The sequence below is a fragment of the Lampetra planeri genome, chromosome 36 (assembly GCF_965212315.1).
Source record: "Lampetra planeri chromosome 36, kcLamPlan1.2.h2, whole genome shotgun sequence".
Lineage (NCBI taxonomy): Eukaryota > Metazoa > Chordata > Hyperoartia > Petromyzontiformes > Petromyzontidae > Lampetra > Lampetra planeri.
Genome location: NC_136142.1, coordinates 9,387,790 through 9,397,306, shown reverse-complemented (window position 1 = coordinate 9,397,306; position 9,517 = coordinate 9,387,790). Strand labels below are relative to the sequence as shown.

At 57.5% G+C, this 9,517-nt stretch overlaps 1 long non-coding RNA gene across 1 annotated transcript; it reads left to right on the top strand.

The window, feature by feature from the left end:
- The first annotated feature begins 1,947 nt into the window (after nt 1–1,947).
- On the top strand, nt 1,948–9,164 carry LOC144730776 (uncharacterized). Its single transcript, XR_013587851.1, has 2 exons — nt 1,948–2,170; nt 8,386–9,164. It is a non-coding gene; the product is annotated as an uncharacterized LOC144730776 (long non-coding RNA).
- Nucleotides 9,165–9,517: the final 353 nt, after the last annotated feature.

The following is a 9,517-nucleotide window of genomic DNA, read 5'->3' as shown; positions in this document are numbered from 1 at the left end:
CCACACACACCCACACCACTCACACACACACCCCACTCACACACATACCCCACTCACACATCCCACTCACACACCACACACACCACTCACACACACACCCCACTCACACATCCCACTCACACACACCACACACACACACCACTCACACACACTCCACACACACACACCACACACCCCACTCACACACACACACCTCACACACACCCCACTCACACACACACCCCACTCACACACATACCCCACTCACACATCCCACTCCCACACACCACACACATACACACCAATCACACAAACACTCCACTCACACACACCACACACACACACACACCCCACTCACACACACCCAACATACACCCCACTCACACACACACACACCCCACTCACACACATACCCCACTCACACACACCCTACTCACTCACACCACACACACACACCACACATTCACACCACACACACACCCAACTCACACACATCCCACTCACACACACACACACCACTCACACGCACCACTCACACACACCACACACACACCACACACACCACACACAAACACCACTCACACACATCCCACTCACACCACACACATCCCACTCACACACACAGACACCACAGACGCACCACTCACACACACCACACACACCACACACACGCCACACACACTCCACTCACACACACCACTCACTCACACCACACACCACACACACACCACTCACACACACCACACACACACTCCACTCACACACACCCCACTCATACACACACACCACACACACACACCACTCACACACACCACACACACACACACTCACACAGATCCTACTCACACACACACCACATACACACCACTCACACACACATCCCACTCACACACACCACACACACACACTCCACACACACACCACACACACACTCCACTCACACACACACACCACACACACACACCACTCACACACACACCACCCACACTCCACTCATACACACTCCACTCACACACACACCACACACACACACCACAGCACACACACACTCCACTCACTCACACACACACACCACACACACACACACTCCACACACACCACACACACCACACACACACCACACACACACCACTTACACCCACACCACCCACCCTCCACTCACACACTCCACTCACACACAGCCCCACCACACACACCACACACACACACACACACACCTACACACACCCACACTCACTCACACACACCACACACACACACCACACACACACACCACACACACACCACACCACACTCCACTCACACACACCACACACACACACACCACTCACACACCACACATACACACCACTCACACACTACACATACACACCACTCACACACACACACCACACCACACACACACACAGACACACCACACACACACACACTCACACACCACTCACACACACACACCACTCACACACCACTCACACACCACACCACACACACACACACACACACACACACACACACACAACCACACACACCACTCACACACCACACACACACACACACTCACACACCACACACACACACACACACCACACACTACACCACCACTCACACACCACACACACACCACACACACACCACACACACACACCACTCACACACCACACATACACCCACACACCACACACCACTCCGTGTGGCTGATGCTGTCACTTTGAGCGTCTGTACACGTGAGGGGAGGGGCCAGTGTGGGCTGTGGGGGGGGGATCATTACGCGAGTCCTCAGGTGACCCCACCCCCAACCCCTCCCGACTCTCGCGAGTCCCGGTTCGACCCCCGTCCCGTTAGCCCCCGTATCCCTCTGGGGTCCCCAGACCCCGCGCAGTCCTGGTTCGACCCCTGGCTCCACCCCTCGCCGGGTGACCAATCAAGAGCGAGGCGCGGGGCAGAGACCACCCCCGTGTGGACCAATCAGAGAAGCGTATGTATTGTACACAGCCCCGCCCCCTCCCCTCCTCCTTCAAAGACACAGCACGCAAAGGTGCCCCGTGTAGCCTCGGCAGGCTGCTGGGGCAAGTGCTGTTCTCGCGAGCACCACCTATGAAGGCCGGCACGGCACACGAGGGGGTGGGTGGCCAGCACCACGCCCGGCCACCTTTGTCTCCCCAGTGGCGCTGCTCACTACACACCACTCCAGGTAACTCATTTTGAGGCTGAGTCAACCTACGGGGAGGGTTTCTATCGCAGCGGGATAACGGCGGGGCCTGCGCTCATAAACAAATGTACACAGACACACCCCCAAACATCACACACACATTCATATATGCACACACCTTCACACATCAACACCCTACCCATACACACAAAGACGCACACGTACACCCCCATACAAACACCCTGCACACATATGGACACCATACACACAATGCATATTTACACATACCTACATGCGCAGCATACACACAACACACAGACATTACACAGACACACCTGTTCACACACACACCCTCACAACTACACACACACACACCTCACAACCACACACACCCTCACAATCACACACACTCCTCAACCACACACTCCCTCACAATCAGACACTCCCTCACAACCACAAACACCCTCACAACCACACACACCCTCACAACCACACACACCCTCACAACCACACACACCCTCACAACCACACACACCCTCATAACCACACACACCCTCACAACCACACACACCCTCACAACCACACACACCCTCACAACCACACACACCCTCACAAACACACACCCTCACAACCACACACACCCTCACAACCACACACACCCTCACAACCACACACACACACCCTCACAACTACACACCCTCACAATCACACACACCCTCACAACCACACACACACTCACAACTACACACACCCTCACAACTACACACCCTCACAACCACACACACCCTCACAACCACACACACCCTCACAACCACACACACACCTCACAACCACACACACCCCTCACAACCACACACACCCCTCACAACCACACACACCCTCACAACCACACACCCTCACAACCACACACACCCTCACAAGCACACACACCCTCACAACCACACACACCCCTCACAACCACACACACCCCTCACAACCACACACACCCTCACAACCACACACACCCTCACAACCACACACACCCCTCACAACCACACACACCCCTCACAACCACACACACCCCTCACAACCACACACCCTCACAACCACACACACCCCTCACAACCACACACACCCTCACAACCACACACACCCCTCACAACCACAAACACCCTCACAACCACACACACCCTCACAAGCACACACCTTCACAACCACACACACCCCTCACAACCACAAACACCCTCACAACCACACACACCCTCACAAACACACACCTTCACAACCACACACACCCCTCACAACCACAAACACCCTCACAACCACACACACCCTCACAAACACACACCTTCACAACCACATTGTCCTCACCCTGACCTCACCTTCACCCCACCCTGACCCCACTTTGACTGCACCCGACACCGCCGTGACCCCACCATGACCCCACCCTGACCCCACCATGACACAACCTTAAGCGCGCCATCGCCACAGCCGAGGCAGCTTGCCATGTTGATGATCGGTTTACGGCCGAGCCGACCTAGGGGGTGTAAGAGCCAAGCCGCTAACGCGACGGGATTCAGGCTCGAAACCCGCCGCGCTCCCCTCCCCTTCACCCAAACCCCGACCCCCCCCTCACCCCCCCCCCTCACCTCGCCCCCCCCCCTCACCTCGCCCCTCACCTCCCCCCTCACCTCGCCCCCCCCCCTCACCTCGCCCCTCACCTCCCCCCTCACCCCCCTTCACCTCGCCTACCCCCCTCACCTCGCCCTCACCTCGCCCCTCCCCCCCCACCTCCTCCCTCACCTCACCCCCCCCACCTCCCCCCTCACCTCCCCCCTCACCTCCCCCCCCACCTCGCCACCCACCCCGTCCCCGCTCCGAGTGAAACCCCGGAACCTTTGAACCGGACTCCCTCCCTCCCGTCCGCCGAACTCTCTAGACGGGTCTAGACAGCCGGGAGCCCCCCTCCTCCCACTCAGAGCCCCCCCCCAACCCGCTAATGAACTTTACTATCCTCCCCGTATCATCTCCCGTGAACAGCGTCGTGATCGCCCCCCCCCCCATCTCTGTCTCTGTGTCTCTGCAGAATTCTTTCTCTCGTGGACTTTCCCCCAAGTCCCTCGCTCTCTCTCTTATCTCTCAACCCTCTCACGACTCTCACTCTCACACTCTCCTCTCTCACAACTCTCTCCTTCTCTCTTCCTCTGTCTCTCTCACAACTCTCCCTCCCTCCCGCACTCTCCGCTTATCTCTCGACGCTCTCTCACTCTCACAACTCTCTCACAACTCTCCCACCCTCGTTATCTCTCACCCCCCTCTCACAACTCCCTCTCTCTCTCAACTCTCTCTCAGCTCTCGTCTTATCTCTGTGTTTTCGTTGTCCGTGTCAAGGCTTTGTCAGAAGTCGCAATGATTCTCCCCACCCACCTTTGTCTCTCCCCCCACCCCACCTTTGTCTCTCTCCTCACCCCCAGTCACCCTGATTGAGGACAGATTTACCCATAATCCTTCACGGTTAGAGACAAGTTTACCCATAATGCCCCACGTATTGGGGCCACGTGTCCGCACGCTCGTACACATGACAAAGACTCCCAGGGTAGCCTCAACAGGCTGCTGGGGCAAGTGCCGTTAGTCGGTAGGCACCTTATGAGAGGGTGGCGTGACCACTCTCGGCTGCCTTTGTCTCCCCTAGTGGCCGTGTATACATATCGCACCGGGTATCATTTAAGGCTGAGTCTACCCAGAGGAGAGCCCAGGACCGGTATCAGGTGGTCGACACCGCTCGTGGTCGTGAGGAGCGGGAATCGAACTCGGGTCGCCAGGTTCGTAGCGCGGCGCGCTCAACGCGAGCACTGCGGCTCCCCACAAGCACCCACACACACACACGTACACACACACACGTACACACACACACGTACACACGTACACACGTACACACACACACGTACACACACACACACGTACACACACACACGTACACACACACACGTACACACACGTAAACACACACACGTACACACACACACACACGTACACACACACACGTACACACACACACGTACACACACACACGTACACACACACGTACACACACACACGTACACACACACACACGTACACACACACACGTAAACACACACACGTACACACACACACGTACACACACACGTACACACACGTACACACACACACGTACACACACACACACGTACACACACACATGCACACACACACACAGGTACACACACATACGCACACTCACACGTACACGTACGTGTACTCACACCGTCACACGTACACGGGCGCGCACACACACAGGCAGAGACACACACACACACACAGAGACACACACACACAGAGACACAGACACACACAGAGACACACACACACAGGCAGAGACACACTCACAGGCAGAGACACACACACTCACAGGCAGAGACACACACACACAGAGACACAGACACACACAGAGACACACACACTCACAGGCAGAGACACACTCACAGGCAGAGACACACACACACAGAGACACAGACACACACATGCAGAGACACACACACACAGAGACACACACACTCACAGGCAGAGACGCCCACACTCACAGAGACACACACACACAGAGACACACACACTCACAGGCAGAGACACACACACACAGAGACACACACAGACACACAGAGACACACACAGACACACACACACAGAGACACACACACTCACAGGCAGAGACACACAGGCAGAGACACACACACAGAGACACACACACAGAGACACACACACAGAGAGACACACACACAGTCACACACACAGAGACACACACACACAGACACACACACAGAGACACACACACAGACACACAGACACACAGACACACACACACACACAGAGACACACACAGACACACACACAGAAACACACACACAGAGACACACACACTCACAGACACACACACAGACACACAGAGACACACACACAGACACACACACTCACAGGCCCCGCATGTCAACTCACGTAACGGAGCTCTCTGGCTGCGCGGCCTTGCACCCGACGAAACAAAAACGCGCACGCAGCTACACACAAAGGTCCCCCGTATAGCCTTTCAACAGGCGTGGGTGTCGGGGTACGTGTGTGGTGCAAGGGATACGTGTGGTGTTCATGGGAACGCGTGGTGCAAGGGGTACGTGTGGTGTAGGGGAAGGGGTGGTGTAGGGGTACGCGTGGTGTAGGGGTACGTGTGGTGTAGCAGTAGGTGTGGTGTAGGGGTACGCGTGGTGGGGGGCGAGCGCCACGCCCGGCCGCCTTTGTCTCCCCAACGCTGAGACATTTACACGTGGGGATACCAGGCAACTCATTCGGGGGAGGCGGAGGCCCAGGGCAGGTTCACGCAGTCACACCACGTGACCAGGGCAGGTTCACGCAGTCACACCACGTGACCAGGGCCGGTTCACACAGTCACACCACGTGACCAGGACAGGTTCACGCAGTCACACCACGTGACCAGGGCAGGTTCACACAGTCACACCACGTGACCAGGGCAGGTCCACACAATCACACCACGTGACAGGTTCACGCAGTCACACCACGTGACCAGGGCAGGTTCACACAGTCACACCACGTGACCAGGGCCGGTTCACACAGTCACACCACGTGACAGGTTAACGCAGTCACACCACGTGACAGGTTCACGCAGTGACACCACGTGACAGGTTCACGCAGTCACACCACGTGACAGGTTCACACAGTCACACCACGTGACAGGTTCACGCAGTCACACCACGTGACAGTCACACCACGTGACTAGGGCAGGTTCACACAGTCACACCACGTGACCACGTTACGCTCACCACGGCTGCGCTCACCACCGCTGCCACCGCTCCTCGCACGCACGCGACACCTCTAGAAACGGCGCCCCGACTCCCACGTGACCCCCCCTCCTCCTCCTCCACTGCCGTGGCCGAGAGACTCGGGGGGGTTAATTTTAGAAAAGTGTCTGCAGACGTCGATCGCTACCCCCCCCACCCGGCGCACAGACAAAGGCGCCCCGTGTAGGCTCTAACGTGTAGAATCTCTAACGTGGAGGCTATAACGTGTGGAGGCTCTAACGTGTGGAGGCTCCAACGTGTGGAGGCTCCAACGTGTGGAGGCTCCAACGTGTGGAGGCTCCAACGTGTGGAGGCTCTAACAGGCTGTTGTCACCTGTGGAGGGGGCCGCCGCCGTGACACACGAGGTGGGTGGACAGCGCCACGCCCGGCCGCCTTTGTCTCCAACAGTGCTGGTGCGTGTTTTCCACGTCGCTGGTTTTCCACGTAACGTCTACACCGCACGTGCCCCTACACCACACACACCCACACCACACACCCATACCACTCACACCCACACCACACACACCACACACACACACCCACACACACCACACACACACACCCACACACACCACACACACACCCCCACACACACCCACACCACACACCCATACCACTCACACCCACACCACACACACACACCACACACACACACACCCACACCACACACCCACACACACCACACACACACACCACACATACCACACACACCACACACACCCATACCATTCACACCTACATCACACACACCCACACCACACACACCCACACCACACACACCCATACCACACACACACCACACACACACACCACTACACCACACACACACACCACACAGAGCACCCCCCCTGCCCACCTCCGCCCCTCCCCCCGGGGCCCCCTAGCGGGGGGCGGCAGAGCGCGGGGAGCAGCCGCGGGGAGATTTCATTTCGAGGGAGTGAGGAGGAGGAGGGGGGGAAGGAGGGAAGGGATAGGAGGGGGAGGATGAGGAGGAGGGGAGGAGGAGGGAGCGGAGGAGGTGGGTGAGGAGGTAAGGGATCGGATGAGGAGGATGAGGAGGGAAGGAAGGGGGGGAGTGGTGGGTGGGGTGGGGGGCTTTTAAGGCGAAGGCGAGAGGAGGAGGAGGGGGGGGTGCGAGACAAACAGAGCCCCCCCCCCTCCTCACCCCCCTCACCCTGGCTGACCTCCTCCCCAGCGCGAACTCATTCAACCTCACACCCCCCCCCCCATCAGTCCTCCACTGCACGCACATTGTGTGTGTGGGGGGGGTCTGAGTCGCAGGAGCCGGACGGAGTTTGGCTCCGCGGTGTCCGGGGAAGCCTCGACTCGCACCGCCTCCAAGGGCTCCTGTCCCGGCGTGACTCTCCACGTTCCTATGGCTGAGGACCAGCTTCTCTTCTGTGTCATCCACGCAGGCGAATGCTTGTTGATCGTCATCATCGGCAGCAGCGGCGGCTGCATCGCCAATCAGCGGCATCGCCTCGCCGTCGTCATCGCCGCCGGCGTTGGTTCAACACAAGCGGAAACTCTGCACCGGTTTTGACATTCGGTGTCTCATCAGCTGCTGAGTGGAACTTGACTTGAACCACCACTGGTGACCTGCCGGGGTCTTTACAGGCCTGGCACGCAGGAGGTCGTGGGTTTGATCCCGACCCTGACGCCTGCTGCAGCTGTATATTTGGAGTTTGCGTGTCTCTCTTTCACCATCATCATCATCACGGTGGCTAGGAGATGTTAACTAACTCGCCTGGTGTACAGGAGGTCGTGGGTTCGATCCCAACCCTGACGCCTGCTGCTGTATATTTGGAGTTTGCGTGTCTCTCTTTCACCATCATCATCATCACGGTGGCTAGGAGATGTTAACTAACTCGCCTGGTGTACAGGAGGTCGTGGGTTCGATCCCAACCCTGACGCCTGCTGCTGCTGTATATTTGGAGTTTGCGTGTCTCTCTTTCACCATCATCATCATCACGGTGGCTAGGAGATGTTAACTAACTCGCTTGGTGTACAGGAGGTCGTGGGTTCGATCCCGACCCTGACGCCTGCTGCTGTATATTTGGAGTTTGCGTGTCTCTCTCTCCCCGTGGTCGCGTGAATTCTTCTCCCTGGGTCCGCCGGTGTTTCCCTCCACGTTTACAATCGACGTCACGCGTTCAGAGTGTTCGGCTTGCAATAAATGTTCACACGATGATAACCCCACTTAGTTGAGCTATCATTCGTGATAGCCAGCTCGCTTCTGAAGAAGAGCTACTATATGGCTCTATGTGCCAGGCCAGGTGCACTTGGAGGCACTTTGAGGCCACGGGACAGACCCAGCAGGTGCCGTGGGTTTGGCTGACTGAGATGACTGGCAGATGCACCACCAGCTGGGCACCCTACTGGGCCAACTCGCTGAATTTTATGCGCCCCGCATTCCGCTCGTTGTTGTGAGCGTCGCTCCTCCGCTGTTGCTGGAGGGCGCCTGCAACTCAACTGCCCAACAGCAGCAGCAGCAGCGACCTTCACGAGCCTCCTCCTCCTCCTCCACAGAGGCCGATCTTGTCAACA